The 13,053-nt window shown below is 38.2% G+C and overlaps 1 long non-coding RNA gene and 1 other non-coding gene across 2 annotated transcripts; both read left to right on the forward strand.

Moving 5' to 3' along the window:
- Nucleotides 1-3,306: 3,306 nt before the first annotated feature.
- LOC118488559 lies at nucleotides 3,307-3,413 on the forward strand. The gene has a single exon (XR_004885103.1). It is a non-coding gene; the product is annotated as a small nucleolar RNA R71 (small nucleolar RNA).
- Nucleotides 3,414-9,631: 6,218 nt separating this feature from the next.
- On the forward strand, nucleotides 9,632-10,205 carry LOC118488000. Its single transcript, XR_004883170.1, has 3 exons — nucleotides 9,632-9,678; nucleotides 9,980-10,098; nucleotides 10,185-10,205. It is a non-coding gene; the product is annotated as an uncharacterized LOC118488000 (long non-coding RNA).
- Nucleotides 10,206-13,053: the final 2,848 nt, after the last annotated feature.

The following is a 13,053-nucleotide window of genomic DNA, read 5'->3' on the forward strand; positions in this document are numbered from 1 at the left end:
TAACTTTTTACCTTTGTAAATATCAAGAGGACTTTTTGGGTGAAGGGTTAGGCTTGGGCTAAAGGTGGGTGGTTGGGTTAGTGGTTAGTAAAAAGGGCGAAAAGCGTAAAAAGCGTCGGTTTCGAATATATATTTTTTTAGTGACTCTTTATTTTGAAGTATTCCTCCAAACAAGCTTTTGTTTGTATAGCTTTGTTTGTTTTTAACTTCATCATCATCATATATATATATATATATATATATATATATATATATATATATATATATATATATATATATATATATATATATATATATAGGGAAAGGTTAACGTACAAAACTGCTTAACCTACAAAACGTACGCGACGGCATCACAACAGGCGTAATTAACTTTATAACATGCGTGATTATACATTGAACAAAAAAGCCGTGCGTGATTACCATACATGTATGCGTAATAATGCACAAATTTGGTCCCATGCGTGATTAGGTTTACATTTACAACTTGCGTGATTTTCAAATGCACTTGCGTAATTTGGTCGCGTACGTTTTGTAGGTTAAGCTGTAATGTACATTATACTATATATATATATTAGTCACATAAAAGAACGAGCTTGCGAAAAACCGAGCTTTGTTACTAAAATAAGGGGTGAAAAATAAAAAGGTTTTTGGTGGGTAAAAAGGTTTTTTTAGGGTAATGAAATGAAATGTTTAGGCTCAAAGGGGTTAACTAGGGGGATTTTGGGTAGGTAAAAAAATTGAAAAATAATGGTGTAGAAAGAAAAATGGTTAGTCCTAATGCCTCCATCATTTACTTACTTGGGTTTAAGTTGGTAAGGACCGGGAATGAATCGTCGTGGCAAGTTCTAGAGTTGTAAGAACCAAGCGGCTATTCACACAAGAAACGAAAAATGAGCATTTAGTCTAAAGATGTAAATTTGTATGCTCAATAAAGGCTCAAAACTCACTTTTGTGGGAATGGGTTTTTAATGTGATCAAGTATATATAATTAAATTTTAACTAGACTTGTTATGCCGTTTCGTAATTTTCTTATGTTGGTTCTTGTATCATGACGCTTTCGGTTGTAAATTTTATAAAAATATAACCTTATTGATCTTGTGATTCCTAACTTAAACTTTAGACAAGTAAAAATGAAAGAATTTTTGAAAAAAATTTGGGTGTTTAGCGGTTCCAATAGAGTTTTGTGTAAGGCTTGTTGTTAGGACTTGCAAAATTTCAAAGTGTTAGCTTCCCCCCACACTTAAATTACACATTGTCCTCAATGTGTCCCAAAAATAAATTTTTAGGTTGATTGGATGTGTGGTGTGGTGTTAAAAAGCAAAGATTTATGTTACTGGCAGCCTGTACACGGCCCCGTGGTGACCGGGCACGGCCCCGTGGTCAGGTGCCAGTAACAGAAATTAAAGAAATGAGACAGAAGCCTGGACACGGGGGCTTGTCCGTTGAACACGGCCCGTGTCCAGTTACCTGAACTGGGTGTTTTTCTGCAGGTGGTTCAGCACGGGGCCGTGTTGGTTGGGCACGGCCCGTGTTGAGCCTTCTGTGATGGAGATTTGTATCGGGTTGCTCTGTTCTTTGTGCATGGGGCCATTTTTCTCGTTCCCTTTTTCATCCATTACCACCATGAGTGTGTTTTATTCCTGCAAATTAAAACTAAGAGATTAAACTAAACTAAGGATAGTTCCGCGGAATGCCTCCGTGGTGCGCCACGTTTATAAGGATCCTTGGCTAGACCCAATGCGAGGTTATATGTTTTCTGAGTGGGATGCTTGGTGTCCCATGTTACACCGTCGGAGAGCGGCATCCAAGCTCGAATCAATAACCTTCATGTAGTTGACTGGGTCGTCGTCCTCTATTCTTTTCCCGACTCCGAATTTTACTTCATCATCCCCATATCTCAAAGTGAGTGTTCCGTCATTCATATCTACCACCGCTTGGGCGGTGGCAAGAAAGGGTCTCCCTAGTATGAGGGGAACCTCGGTGTCTTCTTCCATATCTAGTATGACAAAGTCGGCTGGATAGACGAATCTGCTTACCTTCACCAAAACGTTTTCGATGACACCCTGTGGAAATTTGACGGAGCGATCAGCGAGTTGTATGCTCATTTTTGTGGGACTCGTGGTTCCCAAGCCGAGTCTTTTGAACATAGATGAGGGCATGAGGTTAATGCTAGCCCTAAGGTCGGCTAGAGCATTACGAACGGGGGATTCCCCTATTGAACAGGGAATCATGAAGCTTCTTCAATTTTCTTTTTCTTTTTATGCGTAAGGAAGTCCCTCATGAATTTAGAGTATTTGGGCATTTGTGTTAGGACCTCAATAAAAGGAATATTGACATGCAATTGTTTTAACAGACTTTCGAACTTTGCGAATTGCTCATTGGTCTTTTGACGAATTAACCTACCGGGGTATGGAACTCGAGGAGCCTTGGTAGGCTCTGGTGACGGAGGGGAGTTCTTCTCTTGCAGAGGTGTGGGTATTGTTTCTTCTGTTGGCGGTGGCGCTTCTGCAGGCCCTACGGTGTGGTTTCGTAGCGTGATGAGGTGAACCTGCGCTTTTGGGTTTGTTTCGGTATTACTAGGTAATGCGCCTTGCGGTCTCTCGGCAAAATTTTGAGCTATTTGATTTAATTGTTTTTCTATATTTTGAATGCTAGCTTGTTGATTTCTAAAATTTGATTCTAATTGTAGAAATCTTTCCGAGTTTTTCTTTTCCGTGTCGGAGATGAGGCGAGATATAGTATCTTCGAGCCATTCTCGTCCACTTTGTTGTTGAGTGAAATTTTGTGACTCATTTCTTGGTTGTTGAAAGTTTGTTCGTCGGGTTTGTTGGTTACTACTATTGTCGGGTTCCCTCCAACCAAAGTTTGGGTGGTTTCGCCATCCTTGGTTGTAAGTTCCCGTTGGGGGACCCGACGGCCTAGGTCTATTATCAATGTAGTTTACCATTTCTTGTTGATCGTCCGTTTCTTTCATATAACTCCAATTTTCATGTGACCCACCACACCCTTCACAAGCCATAACCGAGACTGTTTTTTGTCATTTCCAATTTTTTTATCTTTGAAGAAAGGGCCTCGATTTGGGCTTGTAAAGAAGTGCTTTCATCCACCTTATGGGCGCCCGGGGCAATAGATTTATTCCCCCGGGGGGTGTGCCATTGAAAATTTGTTTGAGCAATTTCCTCAATTTGATTATATATTTCGTATGGGCGTCGATTACCTAAAAGTCCCCCGGAGCTAGAATCAAGTGTCTGCCTTGTGTGTGGCAACAATCCACTATAGAAAGTGGATACTTGTTGCCATATCGCAAGGCCGTGATGCGGACACTTGCGTAATAACTCCTTGAACCTTTCCCAAGTTTCATATAAGGATTCCCCGTCCTCTTGTGAATATGTATTAATTTTAGTCATTAATTTAGCAGTTTTAGCGGGAGGGAAATACTTATATAGAAATTTTTGGGCCAGTTCATCCCAGGTGTTTACCAATCCAGCTGGGAGGGCGTTGAGCCAAGCTTTCGCTCGGTCTTTCAGTGAGAAAGGAAACATACGGAGGCGGATGGCGTCATTTGATGCTCCGTTGATCCGAATGGTATCACATATTTCTAAGAAATTGGTGATATGTAGATGGGGATCCTCGTCCGCAAGCCCGTGGAAGGTTGCGGAGTTTTGGAGCATTTGTATCAAATGCGGCCGAAGTTCGAAGTTATTAGCTTCGACATTCGGAGCATTGATAGCGGCGCCTAGGTTACCTACGGTAGGTCGTAGATAATCCATAAGGGTACGTTGGTCCGCCATTGGAGGTGGTTCACCCGAAACCTTCTCTTGGTTTTTAGCTTTTAACCTTTTTCTGAGAAAGCGTTCGGGTTCTTCTAGTGGTTCTTTTATGTCCTTATTGGAACTGGAGCTCATACACTACGTAAGGTTGACGTCGGGTTCCAAGTCCTGCAATAAAAACAGAAAAGAATGCTGGTCAGAAGGTTCACCACGGCCCCGTGTTTAGCGAACACGGCCCGTGGTCGGAGTTTCAGTTAATATTTTCCAGACCCCAGTTACTGGAAGTTGGAAACGGCCCCGTGTTGCACCGACACGGCCCCGTGGTCAGCCTTCTGTAACTTGGAAAACTAAAAATTGCCAGTAACGACGCTGGGCACGGCCCGTGTACGACCAGGCACGGCCCGTGCTGAGCTCTGCAGAAGCTGAAAAACTAAGAAAAATCTTAAAAATTAAAAAGAAAAATAAAAATATGATTAGGCCATTGATTCCTAACTTTCTTAAAATCCTTGTGTCCCCGGCAGCGGCGCCAAAAACTTGATGTGTGTTGGTGTATATATAATTTATATGTATAATTAAGCCCTTTTTACACCTTTAACCAAGTTTTAAATTTATAAAACACGATATTCACTAACACTAAACACACATATGGACAAGTGCACCCATCGTGGACGTAGTATAGTGTTGGTAAGATACCGAGGTCGTCCAAGGACACAAGAGCTTTTAATACCGGTTTATCCTCAACGTCTAATAAAATAAAAAAGTGAGAAAAATGTTTTTTAAACTAAGAACATAAAAACTAACTAAATGCTGAAAAATAAAATAAAATAAAAACAGATAGACAAGATGAATCACTTGGATCCGACTCGTGTATTAGTACAACCTTTGATTATTTTCGCACTTTTGCACTTGTTTAAGAGATTATCTTAGTTATTGTAGTAGGCCCCTCTTTTGAAGGCGACGTTACCCTCAACCCAGTAGTTTGAGTCAGCAAGGATACAATCCTAAAGGGTCGGATTATTGAAAGATAATGAATTAAGTTATTAATGCAAATTATGGTAGGCCCCGCTTTTGGCGGTGACGTTACCCTCGGCTAAGTAGTCTGAGTCAGCAGGGATACAGTCCTAAATAGCCGGGTTATAGTATTAATAGTAGTTAACTTATGAGGGGGTCAAAGAGTTTAGATCCCCGCCATCCAATACCTATGGGCATTGAAGGAGATCCTACTAAATTTGACCCAGGTCCCAAGCAGGACCTCTAAACGCTGAACAAGGGCAAGACCCTTATAAACCGTTCCTTAACCCCCGACCAGGTAGCCAACATACCTCCATATAGACCGTGGAGATGTGAATGGTGAAAATCTTTTATTTTATATAGACAGTAAAATAATGCCAAGACACCACGGACAAACAATAAGGAAAGATCACCTTCAACATAAGCATCTAGTTATTAAAGTCATTAATACAAAACCAAATAAAAAGTGCAAAAGATTAAAAATAAAAAGTATTATACTAAACACTTGTTTTCACCAAGTGATGTAAGAGACTTAGGCAAACATGGCCTTGATTGTCAAGAACTCTTACGATCAATCTTGGATCCCGAGACGACTCACACACTCTACGATGGACAATGGATGATGGTGGTGGATGATGGTGTTATGGTGGTGGTGGGTGGTGGATGAAGTGTGAGAGAGGTGGTGTGCCAAGGGATGAGATGGAATGAAGCCAAGCATCCCTATTTATAGGCTGAACAGAAGGCTGGGCACGGCCCCGTGTCCGCTGGACACGCCCCCGTGCTCGTCTGACACTCTCTCTCCTCATTAATTGTAATTCGCAATTACAATTAATGCGCCTGCTGTACTTTCACCACGCCCCCGTGCTCACTGGACACAGCCCCGTGGTGGGCAATGGAAGCTTCTACCAGTTTGTCTTTTATGCTGCTTCTTGGGCATGGCCCCGTGCTAGCTGAGCACGGGGCGTGTTCAGTCTTCTGTTTTCTCTTCTTTGCCTTGGAGGGTGCCGTTGAGGGTCCGGGCAGTCTACTTTTATTCCTTTCCTTGTATTTATGCTAGAATTAGTTGTCTTTTTGCTTCTTTTGTGAATTTGAGCTCATTTCATCCTGAAAATACAAAAGGAAGACAAAAACACTCTTTTTCCAACATTAGTACTTAAAATGGGTTAGTTTTATGCCTTAATTGATGTGATTTATATGTTGCATTTTACACACATCAGAATCAATCAAACACCTAACCACATCACAGCCGATTATATCTATTCGGTTCTACATCTAGATCATGAAATCCGAATCATATGAACATCATCAAGTACACATGTGAGCCGATTCTATGCATTCTAACCTCATTTATTCATATCACAATCAATCATATAACATTCCTAATTTCTCATGCAAGAACATATAATTCACCATACCATTCAATCAAAACAAGAACTATAAAACACTAACCGAATTAGGGGATAGACAAAGGTGATCTGAACAAGAATAACTTCAAGAGATGGGAGTGTTGATGCTGTCGGCTTCAAGAGAGAGAGAAGTGTTAGGGTTTGGTGTGTGCTCTTGATTTGCAAATAATTAGGAAACAAAACCCTCAACAAGGTTTTGTGTTGGTTATATATGGGAGTGGCTGAAACCCCTAATGGGTTGTCCATTCGGTTCGAGTTCAAGAGGAATGGGCCGAACCCAAACTTGGGCTGCCCTTTTGATTCGAGTACAAGTTGTGCAGCCCAACAGGGCTTGTGCGATCGGGTTGTGTTGTGCGATCGGTTCAAATTATATACTACATACATTCGTTTCACATAATCACATAACATTACATTCAATTAATCACTCAGGTTCACATAATCATATATCGTTCAAACATGTTACATCAAAGCACACAAAGAGAGGTTTGAAATACTAGTTGTCACATTATACCTGTGGCGTGTCAATTAATCTTGTCCGGCTCTTCTAACCGGCCCTGACGGACGACAAATAAGTAAAACTGTTTACAAGATTATTTTTAAATAATTGTCCCAAGTTATAAAAGATATTTTGTGCCTTGTGCATTCAAACCAATTTTCTTAAACTCTTTTCAAAATGAGTCAGTTAATTGTATTTAACAGTGTAAACTGACGTATTTTCTCAAAAAGGCTAAGTGCAGGTACTATACGGAATAGGCTGGCTACTCCTAGCATCACTAAGAGTCTTGCAAGCTTAAGATGTTAAAGTCTGTTGAACAATGATTTTTTTTATCTTTTGATCCGCCTGTGGATCCTTTACAGTCCGTTTGTAATACTTTGATATTACTTTTTATTCGGTTGTAATGTTTTGATTCATCTTTTGCTTCCATTGTGCATTTAATTGTGTTGTTTGACTATGATGATATCAACTACGTCATGATACTCCCCACCGGGCCCACCGGTAATACGTGGAAATATAGGGGTGCGACAAAGACCAACATGGATGGAAATGTGCAAACCTACAAAGCAAGGCTTGTAGCGAAAGGGTTCACTCAGACTCAAGGAATTGATTATGAGGAAACTTTCTCGCCAATAGCCATGCTTAAGTCTATTAGAATTCTACTTGCCGTTGATTCACATTCCTTAATGGACTATATGGTTTAACCTGAAGGTTTTGTCGATCCAAAGAATCCTAATAAGGTGTGCAAGCTAAATAAATCCATTTATGGATTAAAGCAAGCATCTCGCAACTGGAATCTCCGTTTTGATCAGAAAATCAAAGAGTTTGGTTTTATTAGAAACGAAGATGAACCGTGTGTTTACAAGAAATCTAGTGGGAGCTATATCACTTTTCTCATTCTATATGTAGATGACATACTAATCAATGGAAACAATATCCCTATGCTAAAAGATGTTAAGGCTTGGTTGGGTAAATATTTCAGAATGGAAGATCTTGGTGAAGCCTCGTATATTCCAGGAATAAAGATTTACAAAGATAGATCAAAGCGGTTATTAGGTTTGCTTCAAAGTACATATATTGATAAGGTCATACGACTCTTCTCAATGCAAGACTCAAAAAGGGGGTTCTTGCCCATGGCTCATGGAACCATTCTTAACAGCAAAAGTGTGCAAACAATGAAGAGGAGAGGAAAAAAATGGAAAGGGTTCTATATGCTTCGGCTATTGGTTCTATCATGTACGCCATGTTATGTACTAGACATGATGTCTCGTATGCTCTAATTAGCATGACGAGTAGATATCAACAGAATCAAGAGAGAGTCTCTGGGCTGCAGTGAAGAACATTCTTAAGTACTTAGGAAGGACTAAGGATATTTTCTTAATATATGGAAGACTAAATGAGGAGCTGTCAGTTAAGTGTTATACTGATGCAAGTTTCCAGACTGATCGTGACGATTCAAGGTCACAGACAAGATATGTTTTTGTTTTGAATGGCGGGGCTGTCACTTGGAAGATCTCGAAGCAAAGTGTGGTTGCTCAATCCACCTGTGAATCAGAATACAATTCTGCATCGAATGCTGCTAAGGAGGCTGCCTGGATGAAGAAGTTCATTGATGATCTCGACGTTGTGCCTAGCATAAAGAAATCGGTTGAGATGTTGTGTGATAACACTGGTGCCATTGCTCTTGCAAAGGAGCCAAGGTCACATCAAACCACAAGGCATATACTCAGAAAATTCCACTATATTAGAGAGATAGTAGAACGTGGAGACATCGTAATAAGCAAAGTTCATACGGATCTAAATCTGGCTGACCCCTTTACTAAGCCTTTACCTCAAGCTAAACATGAGGAGCATGCTGAAAAGATAGGGCTTAGATTGCTAGACAGTAGGCATGATCTGTAGTTAGTATTGGTGTTCTAATTTTGAACTACAACAGTTACATTGAATAGTTATTTGGTTTATTGGTTAAATGCAAGTTTAATTATTTTGTAACTGTGTTCATTATTTGTACTTTAAATCCTTAAATCAGCGTATTCTAAAATGTCCTAGTCGATCAAATTACATGGAAATGAAATTGAATGTAAGACTATTGTGAATTGAGATGATTGTATTCATGAGATGAATAACTCAAAGGTTTAAGAATCAAAATTCACAGATATCACTAGGGAATGATATTGGATGTGACTCGCTTCAAGACGATCTCCATGGATCTAAGTCATGAGATGTTTTGATATTGATATGTTCAATTTGTCTTTTTTTTTCCTTAGAGACATATTAAACTACATTGATCCAGGACAATCTTTGATATTATCCGACACTGTCCTGAAACATGGATAGTATTCCGGGTAGCGTTGGGAGAAATCCAAGGTTAAGTAGGAGTTGTGTGACGTTGATGGAATTCTGTACTTCTATAGGATTAGAAGTTTAGACATTCTGGCGCCTTCGTTAACTCAAACTGGAAAAAGTGCGTGGCCATGCTCGGACTAAAAGTAGGTTGTTAGACCACTTTGAATTAAAGACGAGAATAGAGAATAGTTGATCACTATATAAGAATGAATGATCTATGTCTTATAATCAATGAATGTTTTATACAAAAGGGACTTATTGATAGAAATATCAGGGTTACGGTATTTGGTTAAGTAAAGTTTTACTTGAACTCAAAGAACTAGTTGGCGACTTTAAAGTGTCATGCCGGGTTAAGAGCAGTGTGATGCAGCTAGAGGTCCAACTCTACACATGTTGACTCATTTAATTAAGATTGTTGGAGATATGTCCGACCGTAATTAAAGTCAATGTATCCAACTAGGTATGATCCGAAGAGTTACCCTAAATCTAAGGTCTTCATCGTCGTTTAACCCATAGATATCATCGCTGTTAATCACTTTTTTCCTTTTTCACATCTAATATGAAACCCTAGATCTCTAAAGCAATGGTGTGGTAACTCAAGTGGCGGCGGCGGTGGTGGTGCAATCATTTCGATTCAACCAACCATCTGGTAAGCAAAGCTTCTTTGGTTAATTTTTTTTAGAGAGCTTGAAAATAAATGTGTTTTGTTTTCATACAGGAAAGAAAATATCTGAATCATTTCGATTCAACCAACCATGTGTTTTGATTAACATGATTTTTTAAGAGCTTCTGGTATTGTTATTACTTGCTATTGTTGTAAATTTTGGATTGGCGGATTATAAATGATGTTGTTAATAAAGAAATTAAAAGTAGGAGTTATTGTTTTTAATTAGTAACTTATATGATTGCTATTATTTACTTCATTTTATCAAAAATGGTTTTGGTGGTAGGATTCTTGAGCAGATCGGTTGCAACTGAGACGAGATCCTAGCAGTACATGGTGGTCAAGGTTGGTTCCGACAACCCGATTCCGATTTAGCGGCCGCATGTATATTTTTCGAGAACAAAGGTACGTCTGGTGACCTTCTTTTGATTTGTTTAGGTCACGTGCTTTAGTTTCTATTAGATTTAGCAACTGATGTTGAAATTTTGTAGTTCTGGAGGCTTTAATGATGACCATCTTCTCTTTACCTTCCCTTACCACCCTTACACCATCCACTATTGTCATACCCCCTCCCCCCTCTCCACCATACCTTGACACAGTCAGATTTGTGCACTTCATATTCGCTACACCTGCCTCAACCAAGTTTTCAACCACCACTCCTTAGCGTAGTGATGGTTGTCGTCAAGTCAATTGAAAAAACCTAATTATCATCAATGACTATGGTAGGTAAGATATTATATATTTGGGGAGGATTAGGTTAGTATTACATGTTTAGTTTGATTGTTTAAAATAAATAAAAGGGTGTGGCTATTTGTACCTACATTTTTACTGTTTATACCTCCATTTTCAAAAATATCATATTTATAATTTTTTTTAAATTCCATCCTTGTATTTTCTTATATTCTTCTTTAATCCCTTTAAATTTTATTTTAGATATTCAACTATTGTTCATTTATAAACGTTCTGTAACTAATTATTCATTTAAATATTAAATAACTTTATGAACATTCTGTAAGTAATTATTCATCATATTATTTATTCTTTAACTTGTCTTTATAAAGTAAATAACTTTAAAAATTCTCGTTAAAAAATTGTAAGTTACTATATGTCTCTTTGTAATCCCTTCGTAAATATTATTTATTAGTACAATGAATTGTTTTTTTTTCACTGAAATTTAAAAAGAGTGGAAAATTGTATTTTCTATTTTTTTTTTGAAAATAATATCAAACAAAACTCCTCTGTATCCACCGTCTCCTCCGTATCCACAGTCTCCTCCGTATCCACGGTCTCCTCCGTATCCACCGTCTCCTCCGTATCCACCGTTTCCTCCGTATCCACTAGCATGGTATGAGTCATCTACAGGGGTTGTTTCATCAACAGGAGGATGCTTGTTCAAATCTAGAAACGAGCTGTTTTGTTTTCCTTGTATACTAGACACAACCTCCTCTTGCTCATTAGAATCGGGAACGCCAGACTCCTCCAAAATAGACAACCGTATCATCATTAGTAAATAATAAACTAAAACAACAAGTAATTAAAACATTTAAGCTAATAACTATTAACGGAACGCTTTCATGCCCCCAGTTGTCGTTAGAATACTGCCCGAAGGTATAGTTGCCGTCCCAAATATGATGGCATTTCAACACTCCGGGATGATAAGAACGCAAATACAAACAACAAGAGTGTCTTTCGAATAAATACAAGAAGAAACAGAATGTGTGAATGTGAGTGTTTGTTGAATGCTCGGGTGTGGACCAAGAATGCACTGTATGTTGCATTTTATGTGAGATATAGACGCCTCGTATAGCTCTTTACTCCCCGTATGCCTTTAAGTCATGTCAGACACATAGTCTCATCATAGTCAAATCAGTCAGCAAGACGCCTCGTATAGACCTATACGAGGCGTCTAAGTACCCTCGTACAGGCCTAGACTCCCCGTCTGATGTGACTGATGTGACGTTGTACGAGGTACAGAAGCTGGTCGGGAAAAGAAACCCTATACGCCTCGTATAGGTCTATACGAGGCGTCTTGAAGGGTATGAAAATAGGCATTAAGGTGTGTGAATATGTAGACCCTTTATATATGATCGGGAGGAGGACACTAATAAATGCAAACATAAACGAAAATTGGTATACTGTTTTCATTAGAAAATCGTACATCATAAACGTATTACGCATTGATTTACTACATAAATTTTAATTGGTATAGAACAAAAACTTTTGATGAAATTTTTGAAAAGTTGATGAAGACTTTTAGTTAGAATATACATACCAAGAACAACTATGATGAAAATCAAAGTTGAAAAAAATTGTTTCTTCAAGCTCTCTCTTAATCTCAGTGCAAGTTTTTTTTTTTCTTTCATAGAATTGTACGTATATACCTAAATATTCAAACTATGGCAGCTAGATAAACCCTTAGAAAAAATAGAGATATTTCCTAATACAAATTTTCAAAAATTAGAAAATACAAGGGTTGATTGTATTTATTTACAAACTTCAAAGGGGAAGTGCAACCAGTAAAATTTAAAAAACTGGGAACCCTAAATAAAAAGGTAATCTAAATTAAACTAATGTTGATATAAAATGCAATTAAAACTAAAAAAGACGAACAAAGATACACACAAATACGAGATAAGAAACAAACAATAACATTGAGATTAAGGTTTGATATATAGCACTACATATAATCTGACTTAATTAACTAATTAAAAGATACATGGATACAGATTTCTTTAAAACTAGTAAAAGTGATGGATGAATGATTGGAGATTGCAATTTTATAGCTCATTTTGTAATACATGAAAGGGGGAATGTCATAGAAATGTAATCAAGTTTGCCTACTGTTCTAATTAAGTCATCCAAACTTATATTGTCTTTTTAAAATAACTTATATGATTAGGTTGATTGTCTTTTTAAAATAACTAAACTTTAATTTTATGTTCTAATAGTATGTAATTACCAGGTCACTAGGTTTTTATTTTTTTCTTTTATTTTCTTTTCTTTTTGTAATATTCAAAATTGTCATATAACAATAAAATATAAGAAATAAAAGTATGATTAGTTTTGATTTCAAATCTTCTCCTCCTCAATTGCCGTACACCTTTTTTCTCATCTCTATCGGAAGAGTTACTCTGATCAGATAGATAAATCGGCATCTCCTTCTACGATCGGGGGAGGAAGTTCGTAACGCGAAATCCAATCATCAGCCTTTAAAAACACCTTGCGACCTATCCTTATTGTCCTCTGTTCCGCTCAAACTTCGTTGCCGCACACGAGTTCGGTGCCGCCACTATTTTTTGATCAATACAGTCCGTCATCACCGCGCCCCACCTTTGCCGTTGTTACCATTCTGTCCATTCG

This window comes from Helianthus annuus, chromosome 16 (genome assembly GCF_002127325.2).
Source record: "Helianthus annuus cultivar XRQ/B chromosome 16, HanXRQr2.0-SUNRISE, whole genome shotgun sequence".
NCBI classification, from domain to species: domain Eukaryota; kingdom Viridiplantae; phylum Streptophyta; class Magnoliopsida; order Asterales; family Asteraceae; genus Helianthus; species Helianthus annuus.